This window comes from Petaurus breviceps, unplaced genomic scaffold, assembly GCF_028583685.1.
Source record: "Petaurus breviceps papuanus isolate PSGF00001 unplaced genomic scaffold, PetGlider_PUasm1.0 90417, whole genome shotgun sequence".
Classification (NCBI taxonomy): domain Eukaryota; kingdom Metazoa; phylum Chordata; class Mammalia; order Diprotodontia; family Petauridae; genus Petaurus; species Petaurus breviceps.
In genome coordinates, this window is record NW_027187245.1 from 1568180 (window position 1) to 1592890 (window position 24711).

Consider the following 24711-nt stretch of genomic DNA (forward strand, 5'->3'; position numbering starts at 1 on the left):
AAACATCCTTGCCTTCTCCTTCCATTCTTCTTGTCTTGTTTTCTCATTGCCTCTCACCTCTTTTTGCCCCATCTCTCTCCTTACCCATAAAGAGACGTACCGTTTGTGTGCGTGTGTGTTTGTGTGGGTGTGGGAGGCATGAGAGAACTACAGATGCTCTTTGTTCCTTAAACTGAAGCCCAAAAGCTGAGCCTTCCTTTTCTTTTCCATTTTCCTACTTTGTTCTTGCTTTTATGGTACCCTAAGTGGTGACACCTTGTGTCTAGGCCTGTTGTCTCATGTTTCAATGAATGGGATATTCGTTTAGATGCAATAACATTGCCCTGGCTAATCAAGCCATGTAAATGTAAAAGTCCATGACTCAGTGGCTCTCTGAAAGGCTCTAGGCTCACCTGGACCAGGGTTTGATCCAGGGGGCCTGCCCCTCAGTGGTTCCATTTTTGTTTCTGTCTCTATCACAGCCATAGATTAGAACTCCCAAGAAACATTCCAAACACACCATTTAGGTATGGTCCATGTTTCAGTCTCCCCAAATGTGGTCCATAGGGTCCCCTCCAGCAGCTCTATTGAGTGTACTGTATAGGTATCTGGTATGGGGTAGTTTTTCTTTCTTCCACTACAGTAAATACATAAGATACAAATCCATTACCAGTGCCCATGGATAAATACAGGAAGCATCAATAATTCAAATAGCCCTTTATAATTATTATGCTGCCTCACAAGGTAAAAGCCTTATATAAAGGCAGATACATTCATTCGCTTTGGACCTACCCTGTTTGAGCAACTCACGGCAATTATCCTGGCCGACTGGCAAGGCAGAGGGGTCTTAACCAGTCACAACATGGCTTTACTCCTTCAGCTGTGGGATTCTCCATTTGCCAGTGCTCTTCTCCAAGACACATGCTGTTAAGGAAATCATGGCAGCTGGTGCCAAGCTCCACACTCAGAATTCCCTATAATGTAACCCCTAAGGCTGAAAACAGCCACTTGTAAGGATCACTAATCACTGACCTGTGCTCAGCAAAGAACATATAAAAGAGGCAGCCAGGGACTAGGATATGAAAACTTTCTAGTGTTAGGCTCTCTTAGTCACACATACACCTTTCACTTGCTGTGTGCTGCTCCTGAAAGATTCCGTCTGATGTTCCTGGATGAGAGTAGGGAGAGGATCATCCCTCCCTATGTGTACTACTCTCCAGTCTAGAAGTCTGAGGAAAAAAGTTAGAAAAAATGGAGCTCTTTCATAACTCATTTCCACTGGCCACAGGGAAGGTGGTTCCTCTAAGAAGTCTGTCCTTCAAGCTTCAATTACTCAATCATCACAAAGATGCCCCAGTCACTGGAGACAAATAAGAGGAGTTTCCTGTGTCCTCTCAGCAGTGCATAGGAATGTATGTGTCTCAATAAGAGGCCAGGGTGCATATTGGGCTCTGTGGGAGGTACCCCTGTCAGACAAATATCCAAATCCTGTTATCCCATCAGCTTGTTGGGAAGCATGAATGAGATTGGTCAGAGGCTCTCCTGAGCACTATTGCATGAGAGTTTTGGGAAGGAGGCATTTGTTAGACATGAGACTGAACCTGCATGTGGATTGTTAGGCAGTTTGTAAGATGACAACTAGACCTAGTTGGAATAATACTATATCCTTTTTCAGTCTTTACAGGATTTTATAGAAAGAAGAATGTAGACCTCCATTACAAAGTTAATGGCCCTATCCCTTTTAAAATTACTTAACATGTACTTTTAACTTACTAATCTCTGCAAATTTTGTATCCCTTCCTGATTTCCACCAAGAGAAGGTCAGATCCTTGAGGGGAAAGATTGCCCCTCTCCCACATTTTTATCCCATGTACTTGTACATATTAGATCTAAAGTTAGGAGTGATCAAGCATTAGATGGCAGAGTCAAGATCCAAACAGAACATTGGGGTTGATCTCATAGGGTGAAAATGAATATGGATAAATATAAATGTCTTATGTTTGGGATCTAAAAATTAGCTCTGCAAGTTGGGGCAAGAAATCCAGATGGTAGTTTGTCTTCCAGAGTTCTAGAGCTCAGGATGTGTTAGCAGTGTGTGATGTAGCAGGCCAAAAAGTTCATGAGATCTTGGGTTGCATCAGAAAAGGCTGAGCCTCCAGGAATGAGGTTGTGATAGGCCCACTTTTCTCTACCCTCATCAGATCACTAGAAGCAGATTTGAACTTGTTATAGGGGAAAACCTGCCAACTTTCTGAGCTGTACATAAAATGTGAAATGGGTTACCTTGGAAAACAGTAGATTAACTCTACTGGAGGTCTTCAAGCAGGGGACAGGTTACCACTTGAGGTGGTGTTGTGGTGGGGATTCCTTTTGACCTAGATACCTATCGAAGTCCCATCTTCCTCTAAAATGCTGTAATTCTCTAAATGTTTGTGGAGTGGATCATAGGATTGAATTGCATTGAAAAATCGGTAATTTTTAAAATTGTCACATGTCATATAATGAGGAGGGTCTATCTCTGTTTGCAAGTGCCGATTTGGGAGGGGAATGGTGGAAGAATTCTTATTACAATTCAGGTTTTTTTTTCTGATTTCTTAATCTCTGGATAATCAAAGAAAAGAAACATTCTCCTGTATTTCTTACATTAAAGCCTTGTGTAATTGCTTTAGGTCAGATATGACAGAGAAACTGAGGCAATGTGCCTTGGATAAACTGTATCCTCTAAAGAATGACCTGAATAGAATATTGTCTAAGGCAGATAAATGTAAGGCTATTCTTGACTATTTTTTGAAGAGCCAATTTCTGCTTGCCTCTGTGCTTTAAAAAATAATAACTGTCAGCTGCTGTCTATACTACCAAGCGTAATGAGGGGCAAATTCTCCAGAGTGAAACCCCCTTTGTTATTGCCATCCATAGAGTTCTCAGGAGGATTCAGCTACAGATGGGGTTTCCATCTGGAAGCTGTCCCTGCTGATAATCTTGGATAGTTTTATTGGTTTAATTCTCCAGAGACAAGTAAATTCTCCAGTTGGCTACTTAGGATGCAGTGAAAGTCAAATTCCTCAAGAGAATCTCTGTAGTGAAGACATGGGTGAACTGCCTTGAAGTTGTGCTGAAATAGAAATTCACCATCCACAAGTAATGCCGGATTGAGTAATTACTGTTTTCTCATCCCTTTGAATAAAGGCTATAGACACAGCTTTGTGACTCACATTGTTACAATCTGAAGGGCCCGAGTAAATCACTTTGTTTTAATTATAACATGTTTGCAAGGGAATTCTGTCAGGGGATGCCACTTTCTTCTCAACTATTAAGGTGCATTTCTTCTATGGGTTAGATTGGAAGAAATTAGAGAAAAAGCAAGCCTTCTCCAAAGTGCTGCCAGGATGCACAATTTCCATCCCAAATAATCCCCTTGCAGTGTTAAAGCAAACTCCCGGATGCCTGTGTGGTGGTTGAGAGATTGGAAATGCAGAACATATACCCATATGTATCACCGAAAGTAACAATTTCAATATCAGAACTGGAAACTCATTTTCTTCCCTGACCTTATTTGTCTATAATCTTGTTTTAAAGCATTTCAATTTTAACATGTAATTGGGGAAAGAACTCACTATTATTTTTTAAAAGCCACTTCAGTTTAACAAGCATATCTATTATTTGCTAAGCGCTATGGATACAGATACTAAATAATGAAACAATCCTTACCTGGAAGGAGCTTAGGACCTCCTGGGAAACATTTGTTTCTGTCCTACTGGGGTTGAAGTTCCCACCTGTCTTAATTTTAGTAGGTTCCTCAATTCTATGAAAAAAACCATATGGTGAATGGGAATCATGGTTTTGACCAAACAATTGAAATTATGCCTGCCATAGACCCAGTATGCAGCTGTGTCTACACATTTATCGAGTGTACTTTGTTCCAGTGATTTCCATCATGGGGAAAATTGATATCTGATGGACTTGGTCAAATATTATGTTCAGTTTGGTTGTTAAAGCAATCAAACAATACATTTATGAGGGAAAAATTATCCAGGCTGTGCTTCAAAGATGTTGATGGCCTAAGTCTCTGTGGAAGGATTGAAGAATCACTGTAGCCTGTTCTTTCCTAGGCTTCACAAGGTCAATGGGGAGAAAATATTTTGAATGTTATCATGAAAGATCTAGAAAGAAAATGGGCAGCTCTTTTCTCTTGGCCATAACCATGAAGTGGCTCAATTTGGATTGCTGCAAGTGCTTCTGGTCACTTTGTCTCAAGCGAAAACTGTATTTGGAGAATGTACAGGAGACAGTGACTAAAATAACCAATGGGCTTATGAAGTTTGTAAAAAAAGAATGAATTCTTTATTGTGGAATGATAAAAACTCTGAGGAGAGAGAGGGAGGTACATTCAGATCTTTAACATGATAAAAGTTCCTTAAGCGAATGGACTATTTAACTTTTGTTGTATCTTCCACGTCTAGCATAGTGCCTTGTATGTAGTAGGCCCTTAATAAATGAACTAGAATTGGGTTAAACATTGACTTGTTCACCAAGTTCAGAACTAGGAGGAATCTTCTGAAGCTCCATGGTACTAATTTTATTAAAAAAAGTATACAATTCCTCAATTGAGTAGTAAGTGAAAATGCAGATATTTGGAGGTACATACCTAACCTTGGGGGTTAGCATGATGAACTATATTTAAGTCTGTCCAAAAACCATCTCTTGATGTTCTTGCCTTTACTTGCATTTACTAGCTGTATGACCTTAGAATGTTGGCTTTGATGGTCTGCATAGCTGAATAAATATGTCAGTTTCTATGCTTTCCATCTATTATCGAAATTGTAGGTTCATTGGTGTTTTCGAGCTGGAAGTGACCTTATAAATAATGTGTTTAGTCCTAGAATGGTCATAAGGTCATAGATTTAGAGGTGTAAGGAATCTAAGGAGTCCAAATCCCTCACTTTATTACTAGGAAAAGGAGGCCCTGGGGGGATTATAGGAATTTCCCAAAGTTAGATAGACAGTAAGTGTCAGAGCTCAGATTTGAACTGGACTCCTCTTTCTCCAGGGTATCTAGGCAGCATAGTGGATAGAGTGACAGGTCTAGGGTCAGGAAGACTTGTGTTTGTGAATTGAAATCTGGCCTCAGATGCTTACTAGCTGTGTGACCCTGGGCAAGTCACTTTACCCTGTGTTCTTCAGTTACCTCATCTGTAAAATGAGTGGGAGAAGGAGATGGCAAATCACTCCAGTATCTTTGCCAAGAAAATCACAAATGAGGTCATGAAGAGTCGGGCGTGACTTAAAAACGACTGAACAACAGCAACCTTTTATTCCAAATCCAGTATTCTTTCCACTCATCATTTAGAACCACATTGCCTCATTTAACATTTGAGGAATCTGAGACCCATAAATATTGAGTAACTTGCCCAAGTTTATTCAGTTACTTGCAGAATTGTAGCTGAAATCATGGTCTCTTGGTTCTTAGGCCACTTGGTTCTCCTGTTCCCATCTTCATGCTCCATTCTTCCATGGTGCACAGAATCTTATAATCTCAGAACTCAAGATATATGTAGTCCACCTTATACCTGATCTGGAATACCCTCTCCATTTTAATTGCTTGTCTTACTTTAGAAAAGCTCAAACTTCTTATTCCCTGATCTGTAAACATGTACTATCTTGGGTAATTTACATCATGCAAATAGTGTCAACTCTGCAATCTACCAGACAACACTTTTGTTTAAAAAATGAAGTCCTTCTGGCAGATGTGAATGCAAATCTCTTGCAGCTGGGGCAAGGAGTGGAGTTCTGTATTTAGTTCCATTCTCTGTACTGTGTTTTGGGATTAGGAATGTTTCATTTGCACACTCCATTTAGTAACTTAAGAGCTGAGTCGTTTTGCCAGTGGAGATGGGCTGAAGATGTCTTAGACTATGAATGATTGTTTCTAGACTTGTCTATAGTTACTCTAATGCAGGCATGCTCAGGAATTTTAAAAGTTAGATTTTAAAATAGTTGTAGCATGAGGACAATATTGTTGTCCATGGACCTATGTACATAGCAACCATCTCATTTCAAAAGAAATGTTTTGAAACTGATCTATAAAGTCAATTTATAGAACAAGGTTTTGCTGTGCCTGATTTAAAAATAAAACAGAATATCCATTTAATATAATTTTACATGGAAGAGTATCTGAGATTAATTCTCTTGCATTCATGCCATCTGCCCCAGACCATACCAAATCAAACAAAACAAATCTACCACATGCCATCACACTGAGATGAGATTGAGTTGAGATTAGAGAGCCAAAGTGCATGATCGTTAACATGTATAATACATGTCTTCCTTCTACTTCTTAGGGCAGTCTCAGTAGTGGAAAATTTTGTAAAAAAGAAAAAAACAATTTTTGAGAGTCACTAAAAGTTCCTAGTATTGGAAATGATATTTTCCTTTTCATTCTCTCATCATCAACTTAATTGATAATTATTATTTTTCAAGAAAATTTGAGATTAAATATCAGTCTCCACCTGATATTTCATATGCCAAATTTCATCTCAAAGTGCATTTTTATGAATCAAAAATCTTTTTAAAAACCACAGGGCTTCTTATTTACAAATGTATATTTTAATTACAGTTTCCCTATCATAAGGGACATCTCTGTGATATTGAATTTTTCTAACATTCTTCATTAAACTTTTTTTTTAAAGAGCTCACAGAACCTGAAAAGTACATGTTTCTTGAAATTAACTCCTACTGACATCCCTCCCCAGGAATGCCAATTGGTCATGGATGTAATCTTTCTATGGAACAATTCCATATAGGGATGATTAAATGAGGAGTAGTGATCAAAGAATGCCAGTAGGACTTCATTAATAACAGGTCAGAAGTCATGCCATATGGGGTGGCCTGGTAGCACAGTGAGTAAGAGCACTGGCTCCAGTGTCGGGATGACCTGGGGAATCGAATCCAGGCTCAGACACTTAGCACCCACCCAGAAACACCTGTCGTGTAACCTTGAGCAAGTTACTTAACCCCAATTGCTTTATTAAAAAAAAAAGGCATGCCATACTAAATGCATTTTCTTTCTCAACAGTTTGGGTCTTTCCAATCAATTGGTTCCAAATGCACTTAACCATGCCATCACTGAACTCATATTCTTGTCCACAAGAATAGAGTGATGAACTCTTGTTAAATACTTTGCTAATATCAAGGTATACTCATTATGCAGAATCCTCCAATCAATCAGTTTAATAAACTGTTGAGAAAGAAAATGCATGTGAACTTTGAAGACAAGTCTCTAATAATGTCCATGAATAGAGGCAATGTGTGGGTCAGCTAGGTGGTGCAGTGAATAGATCACAGGCCCTGGAGTCAGGAGGACCTGAGTTAAAATCCAGCCTTAGACACTTAACATTTACTAGCTGTATGACTTAGGCAAGTCACTTAACCCCATTGCACTGCCTTCCCCCCTCCAAAAAGACCAAAAAAAAAAGAGACAAAGTGTTCAGGACTAGGAAGTTGACAGGTCTATACTCTGCCCTGGTCACAACACAGAGTAGCATGTACACTTGTGCTAGTCATATTTTAGAAGGACATTTATGTGTCCCTGGGCTGAGTAGAATGGGGAAGGGTCTTGCGACCATGCCTTATGGAGATCAAATGAAACAATTGAAGAAGAGAAGATTCGTAGGGGGTTGGGGGTAGTGAGAGCCATCTTCAAGTACTGGGAGGGGTACTCCAAGTCTCTGCTGTGGAGGAGGGGACACACTTCTATTTGATCCCAGTGGACAGACCTAAGATTGAAGAAGTAGAATTTCAAAAAAGCAGATTTTTAATTTCGCATACAGAAACCCTTACTAACAATTAAAGCTTTCCATGAGCAGCATGGGCTTCATGAGGAGACCTGCAAGCAAAGGATAGGGGGTTTCTTGTCAGATAGATTAGAGAAAGGGTTATTCTTCTGGTTCTGGCGGGTGTAGAAGGCATCACCATGGAGATACCATCCGACTTTAAGATTCTGTGATTCTTTGATCCTTTTTAAAATGATAGATTTCTTACAATAAGCTATCTCGGTGCATTTGAAATCAAAACAGGTATTTCAAGAAAAAGAGAAAGAGGAGAAGGAGAAGGAGAAGGAGAATTAATTGCTGGAGCTATACCAAGAATGCTTTCAGGGATCCTGCAGAGGATGAAGAGAAACCCTCAAGCTTTTGTTCAACTACAAAATGCAGTCATTTTTTTTCTTTTGCTGTAATAGTCTGTAAAACATTAAATATAAAAGAATAATAGCAAAACAACTTGCTCCACAACTATTTCTACCTGTACCCCCATTGAAAGAGATGAGGGCTAGATAATCACAGCTGATATTTATAAAGTGCTTTGATTTTTTTTTTGACATGAAATGTACATAATCTCATTTGAGCTGTATGAGATAGCTATTGCAGGTAGTACAATTCCCATTTTACAGATAAGGAAACTGAGGCCCAGAGATGGTAAATGAATTGCCCAAGGCTATGTAGTGTATGTGTGTTAGTGGTGAAATTTGAACCTACATGTTCCTGAATCCAGGCCCAGCAATGTTGATAATTAAAAATGAAATAAGAGAAAATGATTGAAATCTTAGAACTCAACATAGCTTAGAACTCAACTGAAACCATCTTTGCCCTCAAAAATCCCTATTAATGTTAAGGGAAACACCATCCATCCTCCCAGCCAACCTAGCTCACAACTTAAGTGTCATCATCTTATCTTTACTTTCCCTCCTCCTACCACCCCTATGCCAGCTAATCTGTTATCAAGACTTTTTCCTTTTTCCTTAATAATATCTCTCCTCTGACACTGCCTTTACCTTGGCTGTGGCCCTCATCACCTCGCACCTATTGCAATAGCCTGCCAGTTGGCCTCTCTGCCAAAAGTCTTTCCCCTCCCCTACCCATCCTCCACTCAGCTGTCAAAGTGATCCATGTGACTCCTCTCCTTAATAATCTCCTTTGGCTCACTATCACCTCCAGGCCAAATTGAAAATCCTTTGTTTGGTATTCGCAGCATTTCATAATCTGCCCCCACTGTGTACCTTTCTGGTTTGCTTATACCTTACATATACCCCACATGCTGTGTCATCCAGTAACTCTGATATTCTTGTTCCTCAGAGAAGACACTCCATCTTCCAAGTCCAGGCATTTGTATTGGCCATCTAGTGCCTCTTGGCTTCCCTATCCTCCTTCAAATTCCAGTTAAAATCCCACCTTCTACGTGAAGACTTTCTGGATCCTCCTTGATTCTAGTGTTTTCCTTTACAGTCTCAGGATTTTTCCTGTGTATTTAGATAGTTTGCATGTTATCTCTCCCATTAGCCTAGGAATCCCTTGAGAGCAGGTACTTTTTCCTTTTTTTGTTTCCTTAGTATTTAGCACAGTACTTGGCACATAGTAGATGCTATATGAATGTTTATTTCTTTCTCTTCCCTAATAGCCCCATTCCCTGCCTTTATCCTCCACATTCAAACTGGTAAAGGAACAAAATTCACATTGTTTTGTGTCATTAAAAATTCCAATACTGTTAGAGCCCTTGACAGAAATATTAACATAAAATTATTTGCTAAAAGATATTTTCCAGCTTCAGGTTTCTTTTCAGATTTGTTTGTAATTGTTAAAAGGGATTTAGTCCTCAGACTTTTAATTTAATCACACTGTGTTGGATATTTAAAACTGTTCCATGTGCCACAAAGCAATGTAATAGAAGACACTATTAAATTTTGTTTAGGGGGTAAAAAGTCACATGCAATAAAGATGTGAAATTCTCTTATAATTGTATTAAATGTAATTTACAAAACTGAAATAAAAGGGTATATAACCTTAATGAAGGAGGTGATAAACTGCGCAAAGACAACTCATACAGTTAATGAGAACATTGTTTTAAAATATGCTCAAATTTGCTGTATGCCTTCCCTCAACCTTGTTTAACTGTAGGATGAATAGAAGACTTGATCTTTAATGCAAACAGATTAATTAATTGTGAGGTCTGAAGTCATCTTTTTTTATTTTATCTAATTAAAATATGGAATTAATAAGGAAATATAGCCAGAATGGTTTTGTGCTAGGTCTTAGTGGCCAAACCTGTCTTTGCAAGGTATTTTCATTCAGATTTTAATCTTAGTAGTGGCAGTGATTTTAGCTTTCAGAATTTTCCTTATTTGGATTACATGGAAAAGTAGGAAGAGAAAGAAAAATGCTATATATGTAATATGTATAACATGTGTATTTGGGTATATATGCAGATATATGTATATACACACAATACCATATATAGTATATGTATATAGAATTGCTACATATATAGAGAGAATATATACAGAACACATTCCTACATATAGACATAAATATGTATATACACATACATATACAGAATATACATTAGCAAGCATGAGTTTCTGTAGAGTTCACATGAATACTTTGTGCTTTCTCCAGAATTTTCTCCTATCTCCTGAACAAGGTGAGAATTCCCAGAACAAAGTGTGAATTCTCTTGGCTAAGGTTGCTGTTCTCCTGCTTCTGAGTAGCAACTGTCACACTGGCAAGGCACTTTGGTCCTGATGCAATATCATACAGCTTCAGAGTTGGCCAAGCAGTTAGGTTGACCACATTGGTGCACCAGGAATCAGAGACCTCACACACCTGAGCTGGTCCTCTTTTAGACTTTACCTTTAAAAAAGGAGAGTCAGACACAAAGAGAGGTATAAGTAATACACATAGAGAAACCATGCTTTAAGTTGACCTAGAAAGGGGCTGATGCATCTACTTGGTCTCTAGAGGGGGGACACTTAGGGACTTGTGTCATATGTGGAAAGGAGCTGAGAGGAGAGGAGGAAGAGAGGAGAGATCTGAAAGGAAATGAAGTCTTTAATCACAGGTACCATCTGTTCAGGCCAAAGGGGGAAGAAAGATTAGTATACCAGGGAACAACCTAGACACTTTTCCTTAGTATTATAAGTAATGTCAGCTATATAGTACAAACAGAAGATACTACATAGCAGAGGGAGGATAGTTTGGTGTTTTCTGAAAAGTATTTTTGATTGTCAAGTGACTTGTATATGAGCCCACCTTCTCTCTCTCTGTCTCTGTCTCTCTTTTTCTCTCTCTCTCTCCCTCCCCATTCCCAGTGAGTTAAATAAAACTTGTCATTGGTCTGAAATCTTTGTAGTCCTGTAGTCTTAAATCTTTGTACAGTTTAGTGGCATTTTGGATATAACAATTCCATGTTAATTTCCAGAATGTTTCTCTCAGTTCATCACAACTTCAAAACATAGAACTGCCCTAAGATTTTTGATATACTCAGTTATGTCAAAAGACTGATAATTGTGCTGTTTGTCTTAAATCCTGCTATTTTACTCAAACTATATATCAATCAATTTTTAGTTGAGTCTTGGGTTCTCTAAGTAATCCAGTATATCCTCTGCAAAAAGTGATCATTTGATTCCTTCCTTGTGCATGCTGATTCCCTAAATGTCTTTATCTTCTCTTATTGAAATAGCTTGCATCAATATATTAAATAATAATAGTGACAATGGAGAGCATTGTTGTTCCTGAGTATTATGGAGCATACTTCTAATATTTCTTTACTTCAGGTGATGTTAGCTCTTGATTTTTGATAGATATCCTTTGTTATATTGAAAAAAGTTTTATTTATTCCTCTGCTATTCATTGTTTTTTAAATATAAGCGAGTACTGTATTTTGTCAAAAGTTTCTGCTGAATCTTGTGATATAATTACATGACTCTTATTGTTTCTACTCCTGGGGGGAGGCATTTTCCAGTAATATCTAAGGAGAAGAAAATTCCAGGTCCTACACAGATATGTGCCAGGTTAGTTTGGTGTAAAAATGAGTGAGAAATCCACCAAAGAGGTATCAGGTAAGGGTCACTGAAAAGCTCTGCTGAGTCCAAATCATACAAAGCCAAAGTATATGAAATAAAAATCATTTCAGAAAATGAAGGCATTGTATCTTTTGGAGGCCAACTTTCCTATGGAGCACACTTGCATTTTTAAAACAGCAAGCATTAGTGGTGAGCCCTGCATTATAGAGGGTCTTCCACTCCCAGATTTTTTTTAGTAGGTAAGAGGCCATTTTTGACCTCATTTCTTACCTAGCCTAATCATTGAATGGGTATTGCCTTAGTAAAACTGAGATCTGGGAAAGACCTTAGCTTAAAAAGACCAAGGTCTCCCACTGCATCTGGGGCCATCTCCAGTCATCCTGATCTATATCTCCCCACTGGACCCAGATGACCCTGAAGGAGAAAGTGAGGCTGGTGACTTTGCACAGCTCTGCCTCACTTAAATCCTATTCATTTGCAAGTCAAAACATCACCTTCCTGATGCCATTGGTCCTCTTTGAGAATGAATGACAAACAATAACAATAGAACTACACAGTCAAGAGAAAAAGAAGGATCATTTTCCTGAGAAATAAATTGAAGGGCTTGCTTCCTTTGCCTTTCTAAGCCACAGGTACCTTGGGATGACTTGATGTAAAGCCAAGCACAAGCAGCTTTCCAGAGGATGGCTGCTATGAATAGCTTTTCAACATTCTGATTACACAGTATAGTGAACACTCTATTTATTCAATAACAAATCAGAGCAAAACATTCATGGTAAATCAAGATACAGTATTCACAATATTACAACTTATCACAGAAAATCACAATATAGTATTCACAACGCTTATCACGAAAACGGCCATATAGTTTTCACCTCAGTGGTCATAAAGTTTTGAACAAAGAACAATCATGTAGTAATTCAATCAACTCAATCATTCAATCATCCTTAAGGAGGCTTAGTACAATAGTCAAAGTTCTCCACTCATGGGGCACACCAAGTTACAAAACAAATACTATTCAGTCATCATTCACTATTCAATCATCAGAAAATTCACATGCCCTCCACCCCTAGGTCACTAGTAAATTACAATTTCTCAGTCAGTACACATTATGCAAGTGAAGTCTACTTTCAGCTTGACTTGGGGTGGTCTCAGATTCCCTGGATCCCCTTCCATGGACCCAGATCCTATCTGGATTCACCAAATTGTCACTTGGGTTCAAAGGCAGACAGCTCCCAGGTTGTTGTCCAGCTCTCCATGCACTTCCTGTTCCACACTGAAGCTCACAGTATCCAATCCACCTTAAATCCTTCACAGTCTCTGTTCCCAGGAAGTTAAGGCTTAACAAAGCCACAAACAGGTTCATAAAAGTACCAGCATCACAGTCATGCTTCCTCAGTGTGAGGCAGCTCCAGTTGGCCCTTGGACACCTTTGGGAGCTCCCAGAAGCTCTGGCTGGCCCTCAGACTCATCAGCTTCTCAGCAGAAGCTCCAGCTGGTTCTCAGAATCAAAATCACTTCACCCAGGTTCCCAAGATCAAAATCATTCTCTGCAGCCTGGGGGGACTTTCCTCTTCAGCCTCCCAGGTGGTGGCAGCTTCTGGCTCCACAAAGCTTGTGCCAAGAAGATCTGTCTGACCTAGCTGGGACTTATCCTTATATACACAGGCATTAGCTCCTTCCTGTTGCAGCCAACCCCTTCCTGTTACATCAGCAACAGGGGTTCATGCCTTCTACTTCTTTAACACAGGCTTGATTAATTACTAAGTGCTAAATACCTCTCAACTTAGCAATACAAAAGGCACCTCAAATTTCATTACTATTACACTTGACTTCCTGCTTCCTTCTCCTACTCTAAGGCTGATGCTCCCACTGCCTATTTGAATATTAGTTCCTTTGCCTTGGTTCTCATTTTTCTCATTTGTTCGTTGTCTACTGATATGTGGGCTGTATTGACAGTAACGGACCTACATTGCTGGGACATTGGCCTGGATATGAACTCCTTTTCAATGTTCCTCTTAAAAATTTAGCAGATAAAAAAGGAAGATGAGTTTCCTAAAGCATTACAGTAGTTCACAAGAGCCCCATCTTCTGAAATACTCCCACACCTGTGGTGCCTGAACATCCTTGAGCTAATTAAAAGGGAAGAAATTTGGGATTAAAGCTCCTCATTTCATCTTAGTCATGTAATAATGTTTGGAAATTGTCTCTACTGCAGAAATTTGGAACTCTCGAAGGACTATAAAACTGTGCATACCTTTTCATCCAGCAATAGACCTTTATCCCAAAGAGATCATAAAAATGAGAAAAGGACCCACATGTACAAAAATATTTGTAGCAGCTCTTTTTGTGGTGGCAAAGAATTGGAAATTGAGGAGATGCCCATCAATTGGGAAATGGCTGAGTAAGTTGTGGTATATGAATGGAATGGAATACTATTGTGCTATTAAAAATGATGAGCAGGCAGATTTCAGAAAAACCTGGACTTACATGAACTGATGCTGAGTGATGTGAGTAGAACTAGGAGAACATTGTACACAAATTGTACACAGTAACAGCTACACTGTGCAATGACCAACTTTGATAGACTTAGCACTTCTCAGCAATATATTGACCTAAGACAATTCCAAAAGACTCATGATAGAAAATGTTATCCACATCCAGAGAAAGAACTATGTAGTCTGAATACGGATCAAAGCATATTATTTTCTCTCTCTCTCTCTCTCTCTCTCTCTCTCTCTGTTTCTTTTTCTCGTGGATTCTGATTCTTTCCAACACGATTAATGTGGAAATGCATTTAATATGATTGTACATGTATAGCCCATATCAGGTTGTTGCATGCTGTCTTGGGGAAGGGAGAGGAAAGGGAGGGAAGGAGGGGGAAAATTTTGGAACTCAAAATCTTATAACAGTGAATGTTGAAAACTAAAAAGAGATGAATTATTTTTTTTAATTCAGTGCTAAAAAAATTGATCTCTGGATAGAGGACACTTTTTTTAATAAAATGTAGTTCTGGCAGTCCACAGACTACACTGCAGTGCTCTTCCTCCAGAGAGGCTGACTTTTCTTTTGCTCAGTCTTCACTTATTTTCTCTACAATTAGTGAATTTGTTTTAGTGACTAGGTGTGTTGTGTATTTTAACTTTCCCAAGCATGTAGACCATGCAGAATGTAGACCAAACTTTACAAGCTCCTCAGATCAGCCTTAATGAAGCGATGCTCAAGGTTAGGAAGGTAAAGCTACGATGATTTATAAATCTCGCTAATATAATTAATACATTTCCACCCAAATTTGTTCCTTATCTTGACCTTGCGGCTACAGCAGACTGAGAAACAAACTTTGAATCTTGCCATCCCCTGTGGGAAGGGAGAAAAAAATTACATCCTTTTAGTTATACTTAAAATATAGATAGTATTGGGTAAATAGTGGTGACAGTAGCTAAAGGGCCAAACAGAGCATAGAAAGGAATAAATTGTCCTTTCTTTGAGGATGCAATATATCAGGAAATATTTATCATATGTACCTGGGAGCCCCTCATAATTTCTGCATCTGCATTCTTCTCATTAAATGATTCCATTCCCTAAAAGCAGGCTTTGTCTTGGAGCAAGACAAGGAGCTGCAAAAGGCATAGATGCTTATGATGTAAGGAGAAAAGCATGATACCTGGGTAGAAAGCTATTTTGCAGTTGGTCAGTCACTACTGCGAATTGAGTAGCCCATTAGGATTGTTTGGAACTAGGACAGGGAAGAAGTAGGGGTTTCAGAGCACTATATCAGTTCCCCATCTCTATACCTAAGCCTCCTCCAACGAGGTAGAAAGCATGACCCCCTCCATCAAAGTGTCCTTCAGAGTTACCTGGCACTCAGTCCACCATATTCTTCAGCTCTTTGTAGCTGTAATGAGTGAACATGGATTTTACAAAATTACCATGATGAGAAGCAAAGATTTTGATCTCATAGAAGGGTTAGGGTTATAGAATAATAGCAGCCACATGCTGTTGAACTTTGATAACATTCTTCTGATCAGTTGCTGCTAATGTTGTTCTTGAGGGGGAAAGTTAACCCTCATCAACCCAGGACCTGTATAATTTGGGTTTGGATTGCTGTCACTCCTGGGAAAGCACTGATGGACTGAGGTGGGTAGTGGGGAAGAGAGAGAGAGGGATGTTAGCAGCCTCATAATAGAAAGAATTACTTAAGGTGGGCTCCAAAGGGAGCTAAGGATTCTAAGAGGTGCAGACAAGGAGAGAATGTATACTAGGCACTGGAGAGACAGGAGATGAAAGTTTGGAGAAAAAAGCAGAATAAAAAATGGGAAGGATTATAGATATACTAAGCCTAAAAAGGTAGTCTTGGAAGTTGACTGTGAAAGGCTTTAAATGCCAAAGAGAGATGTTTCTATTTTGACCCACTGGCCATGAGGAACCTCTGAAAACTTGTTTTGTTTTGCTTTTTGGAGGGCAATTGGGGTTAAGTGACTTGTTCAAGGTCACACGGCTAGTTTTTGTGTTAAATGTCTGAGACCTGATTTGAACTCAGGTCCTCCTGACTACAGGGCCGGTGCTCTATTCACTGCGCCACCTAGCTGCCCCCCTCTGAAAACTTCTTGAGTAGGGGGTGTGAATCATCACAACTATGATTTAAGAGTATTAATTTGGCAGTTAAGGAGAGGGGAGATATCAGATGCAGGCAGACCAATTTGGAGCCTTTTGCTGTAGTCCAGGTAAAAGCTGATGAGAACCCGAGTTACAGTGAGTAAAGATGGGGACAGAGCTGATAAATTATTTGGAGGCAGAATTGACAAGACATAGCAAGTGATTAGATTGGTTGAGTATAAGGGAGAGAAGAAGAGAGAGAAGCAAAGAGGCAAGAATGACTCTGAGATTTAAAAACCAGGTGACAGGAACCTTTGTGGTATTCTCAGTAGAAACAGCAAATTTCTGAAGAGGAGTGGGTTTGGAGGAAAGATAATGAGTTCAGTTCTGGACCAGTTTGAAATGTTTAATAGGCAGTTGATGATGCAGGCCTGAAGCTCAGGGGACAGACTGGTCTTGAATATATGGATCTGTGAGTCATCTGCATGGAGATGGTAATTGAACCCACGGGAACAGATGAGATCAGCAAATTAGAGATAGAACAGCGAGAAGAGAAGGGGGCTCAGGACAGAGCCTTGGGCTATACCCAGTTAAGGGCCGTGATACTGACGAGCCAGTGAAGAAAACAGAGATTTGGCTCTAAAAGGAAGCAAAGCCCCAGAGGTCTTCATTCCTTCTGCTCAGTCCATTAGCTCTTTTACCCTTTCTTTCCCTTAGTCTTTCAAAGTTTCACCATCACTCCTCTCTATTCCGTCTTGGGCAGCTGTGCATGAGACACAGTGCCTGAGGTAAGTACAGGTATCCAGTGGGAATCAGTTTTCATTGCATTTTTAGAAATGCATGTGCATCTTTGACTTGGGGTTACTGTTAGGAATGATATCTTCAGTCAGTGAGAATAAGGACTGAGCTTATGGGCTCATTGGTATAGGGAACTTCCTAGAGAGGAAACACCTTCTTCTATTTTAGATTGGCACCTTTTCTGCAACTCTTAGTCTTAGAGAGTTGCTTAGAGCACAGGTACCAAGCACGTTGCCAGACCATGTAACCCCAAACACTCATGATTGCTCCCTGAACCAGATTAAAATGTAATTGGGAAATATTTGACAAAATACATAAAAATACAATAAAACACAAATAACATTTTAAAACTAAGTTAGTATTTAGCTCCCAAATATAGCTTCTTTAGTCTATTATCTGTGTCTGACTCTTTGCAACCCAATTTAGGGTTTTCTGGGCAGAGATATTGGAGGTTTGCCATTTCCTTCTCCAGCTCATTTTACAGATGAGGAAACTGAGGCAAACAGGTTGAAATGAGTTGCACAGGGTCACACAGCTAGGAAGTGGCTGATGCTGGATTTGAATTCAGGTCCTCCTAGCTCCATGGATGGCACTGTGCCACCTAGCCGCCCTTGGGATCCTTTTATACGAATTAGTGGTTGCCATTATCTTTGAGTTTGATATCCCCAGTGTAGAGCAGTGAGAGATGAAGTAACTTGATCAGTCACATGGCCAACATGGACACAAGTCTTTGTTGTTTTGAGGCTAGCTCTTTAACCACTGCCCCATACTGCCTCCCACCTTGTACATAGGCACAGCTTAATACATGGTTACTGAATCAAACTGTTTTCTTGCAAGTTTAATTGTCTATCTCTGAGGGACTCAGCCTACCAGATTTCATAACATTCAGTAATTATTTAGATAGTAATGTGCCTACTCTGTACCTGGTAGAGTGCTAGCCACTATAAAATTAATAGAAATACAAGGCACTGGCCCTGTGTCTAAAGAACTTATCCCCATTAGAAAATATGGAATTAAGCTTGGAGTCAGTTTATCTAGATTAAAAGCCTAGTTCTGCCCCTATACTATCTATATGAACTTAGGCAAGTTACTGGGCATGGAAGGACAGGGGCCTTCACCAAGGGAGAGGGGATGGGAGCCCTGCTTCCTATGTGTCATATGACTTGATTTGATTTGTGTGTGGTAGGAGGTGTGTTGGGTTGAGTGAAATAAAGGTAGACAAAGGAAGAATTTGTCCTGACTCAGGCTCCCCTTGGTTTTAGCCCTCTCATCATACACTAACTACTGCAGATACCAACTACCCTCTATCTCTTATGCAGCTTATTGCCTAAATAGAGGAAATGAGGGTTAATGCTGTACGCTGAAACTTTTCTCCATCACAGTATCACAAAAAGAATAAGACATGGAGTGAGCCAGCAGCCATTCCTCTGGCTATAGCCAGCCCTGCTGTTGTAATGTCAGATCCATGGACATTGGCCATGCAGATTAAAAGTTAATCCAGATGCCAGACAGAGACCTTCTGTTGTGAACCAATGGGACTCAGATCTTGGAGGCATGGAAATCCAATGCTATGCTGGTTTTAAGTGCACACATGCTCAAGTGAGAAGAGCATCTCCATCTCACGATCCCAGGGCCCTTCTCATAGGTCAACTTGTGTCCTGGGAGAAGTTGAGCTAATGGCTATACCATTTCCATTCAGCTGTTTTTCTTTTTTTCCCTTGGAGCATGGTTATTTATCTGTCATTCCTGTTTTATATTTAGTCTTTTTTTTCTTTTAAAGTTTGGTCTCCTGGAAATTTCTACAGCTGAAGCCTGCTGGATAATGTCTGTGAGGGATTATGGGTTGTATGCTTCTAGCACTGAGAAGCAGATGGTACTCAGGACTTGTTAACTACCCAGAGGTGTGGACAATTTCAATCAGTTTCTTCAGCCAGAAAAAATACTAGCATTCGTTTAGACTGCACAAACTCCTAAGCTTGCCTTCCCATCATTTTTCTCTTCCTGTGTTTATTCAACACACCCAGTACATATAGCCTTCCTTCCCATTCATCTCTCCAGTGTGTGCTTTCTTCTTTCTACTACATGAGGGCTGAACTGAGTAGCCAGCCTTAGTCAGTTTGATGGGCCGTTAATTCCATGAGAGGATTAAACTTAGATTTACAGACCACTTTCAAATTTAGAAAGCACTTGTCTCACAACAACCCAATGAGCTTGCTAGTGTTGGGACGGTTGTCTTCATTTTCCAGATGATAAAACTGAGGTCCAGACAATGTAAATAAGTTGTGCACAGCCACCCAGCTAACCAGTGCTCGGCTGAATGCTGCTGCCATCTCGTTCTGTGTTCTTTCCACAACCACACATTACCTCTCTCCTTCCTGACCTTCTCCTTTTAAAAAATTCTTTCAATAAATGGAATCAGCTATCAAAAATAGCTATCAATAACTTCCACTCCACTTCAGTACCAGATGTGTTAACAAGACTGTTTTCACAACATTGTCAATGTCTTCTTTGATTCACATATTTGACTTACTACATATGTAAATAGGAGACAGATGCAAAGAGATCCTTGTCTCTTTTATAAACAAGCATTTGCCATGAATTGCATATCTATAGATTTCATGGTCATTTTTTTTCTGATTACATCATGATGCAGGGAAAATAAATTTAGTGTTTCTTTCCAAATGACTCAATCATAGTGGAATCCATATTGTTCCACTGTAATATTATGTGATCTTTCATTTTTAACAAATGTAACCAAGTGGTAAGATCCTGAATTTAATCTATACTTCCATATGGATTCTTTCTCCACTTAACAGGAGAAACATCTTTGCTTAGGGGCTCCATTACTTCCCTTATCATCCTTTTTCCAAACAGTGTTTAACCTTAAACCAGTCTTAATTCCCTGGGAACCTTCGCTGGAATTTTTCTTAACTTTTTTTTCTTTTGACAAGGATCTCAATTACACACTAAAAGTAATTATATTTGTTACTTTTCCTGTGAAGGAAACATTTCAGGGTACTCTCTTTTAGGCTAGGACCTATCCATATTTTCCTGTGCTAATGACACGGGTTTTTGATGTTGATGTTATTATATTTTGTTCTCATATTTTTTCCATGGGGTTCAGACAGAAGTGATTCTGGGACAAGTCATTTTCTTTCTATTATTCCTTTATATCCAGTGTTCTATGGAATATTGCATAAGTTGATAAAATATTTTTTTGCTCAGAATACAAGGATATTAAGCTTACTCTCTATAGGCTCACTGAGAGAATCCTTAGGAAACATTTAGTAGCAAACAGAATGGGAATGATATGTACCTCTTCCTATTCCCACATGATCTTGACATTTTCAGCCAGGTTTCTGTAATTTGAAAAAAAAATGTTTCATATATTTTAGAGATTATGAGCATTTGATATGATTATAGCTATTAAAATATATATATATTTTTTATTTTAGCAATCTTTTTAAAACGTTTGGAGCTCCAAGAAATATGATATAAATTATAAATGTGAAGTAATGTAAAACGTATTTCCATATTAGCCATGATACAAAAAATGCACATTTTTTAAAAACCAAGAAAAATAATGAATTTTTTTAAAGCATCCTTAATTGTACACTCAGAGTTTATCAGGTTTTTTTTATAGATAGATAACATTTTTCATCATGAGTCCTTTGCAATTATCTTGGTTTACTATATTGATAAGAGTAGCTAAGTCTTTCCACCATTGATCATCATTGCAATATTGCTGTTACTTTGTAAAATGACTTCCTGTTCTGCTCACTTCATTTTGCATCAGTTCATATAAGTCTTGCTAGGTTTTTTCTGAAACTATCCTACTTATAATTTCTTACAGCACAATAGTATTCCATCACAATCATGTGCCACAAATTGTTCAGTCATACCCCAATTGATAGGCATCCCCTCTATTTCTAATTCTTTGGTACCACAAAAAGAGCTGTTATTAATATTTTTGTACATATAGGTCCTTTTTCTTTGTCTTTGATCTCTTTAGCATACAGATTTAGTAATGATATTTTTAGGTCAAAGGAATATGCAGCTTTATAGCCTTTGGTGCATTATTCCAAATTGTTCTCCAGAATGGGTCTATCAGTTTACAACGCTACCACCAGTTGATTAGTATACCTATTTTCCCTCATATCATCCAGCATTTGTCATTTCTGATAATTTTGGGGTAGTAGCTCAGAGTTCTTTTAATTTGCCATTCTCTAATCAATAGTGACTTAGAACATTTTTTCTTATGACTAGATAGCTTTGACTTCTTCTTCTGAAAAACTTCCTGTTTATATCCTTTGACCATTTATCAACTTAAGAATGGCTCTTATTTTTTATAAGTTTGACTCAGTTCTCTATATATTTGAAAAATAAGACCATATATATATATATATATATAATTCTAATAATATTTTCTAGCCACCATATCACGTTGTGTTAGATATTAAGTAGATGCTATTTTTGTATAGCCTGTAGTAATATGTTGTTCTTTCTCTACATAAATAATTTGTATTGATCATCAAGTCTGGGCTCCTTAAGGATAAGCCTCCTTTAGTTTCTAATGTCAGTGACCTATTCCTGAATTGCTATCATACACCCTTCCATTTAACAGTAACAAATTTCCATTGCTTTGTTCGGTGCTGACATATCGTTGGCTGAATTTGATTGGCTATTGCCAATGGATGACCTTTGGATCACACTCTTGAATCTTGGTCATTTCATAAGCTCCATACAGAGGGAAGCTACTTTTGGTTACCTTTGAAAAATCCAATGGTTGCACCCATTAACAGTCTTTACTATTGCTAAGTAAGCAATTTTTGCTTATCCCTAAAGTATTTCTCAAAATTATGGAACTGCTCTACAAATTTCAATTAGTTATGTTCCACCTTTGTGGTGTGGAAGTGTTCATCTTTTTATAGTTGCTTTAGGGTGGTAAACTCTGTTTTCTTAATATTGTGTAAGTTAAGGGGCGGCCAGGTGGCTCAGCGAGTAAGAGCACCGGCTCCAGTGTTGGGATGACCTGGATCAAATCCGGGCTCAGATACTCAGCACCACACCCAGAAATAACTGGCCGTGTAACCTTGAGCAAGTTACTTAACCCCTATTGCTTTAAAAAAAATATTGTATAAGTTATTAGAGTACTTTCCACATATGTTATGGTCCATTTTGCATCTGAAAGTATAGATTAATACTGGTATTTCATAGATGTTCATTTTTTTAACATCTGCTTTTGATTCAGAATGCCATCATTCAGCCATTGCCTTCCCATTTTTTTCTGTATGTTCTAGTCTTGCCTAGAGGGGACCAAGGTATTTGTATATATTGCCTTCATTCTTTGGTTCAGCGTGACCTCTGAGATCATGCTGAGTCTTTAGCATATACCTTTAAGAATATGTTAAGAATTTTACACTTTTTGAGTCCAAAGGACATTTTGATATCATTGGGAAAAGCTTCCACAAAATAAAGGAGGTGTTTAATGTGTGTTTTGGGAGGAGCCATGTAGTTCGATGCAAAGCATCAGCCATGAAGAGGTTAATAAGATGTTTTGATTCAACTTTTTAAATTTGGAAGTTTACTTAGCTCTGTTTAGAAGAGACAACTCTGAATGTAAGGCTAGGAAGAACCATAATGAGCTGACTCCCTGAAAAATGCCGCATTTCATACGAATTGTTCTTCACATAGTGTTGGTAGCATGTTTTAAATATAGAATAACTTTCCATCTGGACCTCAGATCATCTAGCATTCTCACTATACTTAGGCCAATTTTCTATGTTTGTAGTTTATGAATAAACTGTGAATACAGAACTGGCTTTGTGATATTCAACAGAAGCAATATCAATGTTATGGTGCTTTCAGGCAGCTTGTTCAATAATTACCAAATTGATAATAAGCTGCTCTTTCTTTGTGTGCTTGGAGATTTGTTCCTCCTTGCCCAATACATTATATTCTTTTAAGTGTTTATGGACTGTTTATTTTGTGATAAAAACTGTGAATTCTTTGTATAGAGTGCATAGACATGAAATTGGCCTATATATTTGTAGGGGTCACTGATGTTATCATTTTTTAACAATAGATAATATAATGTCAATAGTTAGGCAAGGTGAGATCAAGGCTTTTGTCTCAGAGAAAGCTAGTAAAATGTTTTAATAGGAATTTAAGTGCCACTGTGAAGCCTTTGAACCAATAATTTTTTATCTTATTTACCTTGTCATTTTCCAGTTTTACACAGAGGTTAGAATTTCATTCACCAACCTTGACACAACTGTTCTGCCGTTCCTCATGTTACTGGTTCCATAAGCTTCCTGTTTCTCTTTTAATCCAATTAGAATTGTTGTTTTGTTAGACTTTTATGACCATGTAGATGAAAAAAGCTATATGTATCCTTCTTTTCAATGAGTTCTGTCTTGTCTCTGATTTTTTTTTACTTCTCAAACTTCTGTAGTAAAGTTTTTGATAAATGTTAAATTGTTTATTTTTGTTCTCTTGCTGCTTTGACTTCTAATTTCACTTTAATCCTTGAAATTTTGCTTCTTATAATTTTTATAATTACTGTCATCATCATCATCATCATCATCATCATCATCATACTTATACTTTTTATTCTTGTTAGAGACAGATGTGATGTAGAGGGGAAAAGTTCTGGACTTTTAGTCAAGTGAAACCTGGGTTCAAATCTTGGCTTTAACACTTACTAGCTGTGTGATCCTGGGCAAGTCACTGAACCTCTCTGAGTCTCAGTTTCTTTATCTGCCAAAGGTGAAAATAATGGTAATTCTTTTGTAATTTTTTTTCCTTGAGGTTGTGATGAGATGGCAGTGGGGTAAATATGTAAAGCCTTTTCTCACTTAGATGGCCCAATATTAGATGGTCCAATGAGAATCTATGACCTTAGTGATAGGGGTATTCCCTCCAGTGATACAGATGACAGCCCATTCGTCCTTGTATGTCCTGCATGACCTGTGTGTGTTCACCCCATAAATTTCCCACTTGAGGTCCACTGAAGATGCTAGGGGCTTTATCCTAATATGGCCATAGTACTAGTGGTGCACATGGGACATTTGAGTTATCCCTTGCTCTATTTACGTGAGCAGACCCTCTTCTTTTATACTCATTCTTAGATATATCCTTTGTTCCAATTCTTTGTAGTCTCTTATTTGTTGAGTTGCAGCCTAATTAACACCTACCATCAGCTTCATTGCCCTCTCCGTGGCTTTACTTAAGAATCTAAGTAAATTCAGCTTTTTGTAGTAGTAGTAGTAGTCATAGTTGTAGTAATAAAAGTGGTTAGTTCACTGGACGTGGAGTCAGAAGAGACCTGGCTTCCATACTGTAAATCACAGTTACGAATCCTAGGACCCTGCACAAGCCACAGATTTCAGAGCCTCAGTTTCTTCAGCTATATAACTCATTTAATAATTCTAGCCCAGACTACCTCACATGTTGTTATGAGGAAAGCATTTGAAATAATGTGTAAC

The 24711-nt window shown here is 38.5% G+C and overlaps 1 long non-coding RNA gene across 1 annotated transcript in view; it reads left to right on the forward strand.

Moving 5' to 3' along the window:
- LOC138177470 (uncharacterized) overlaps positions 1 to 24711 on the forward strand; it is a 110495-nt gene that overhangs the window by 2875 nt on the left and 82909 nt on the right. The window lies entirely within an intron of this gene.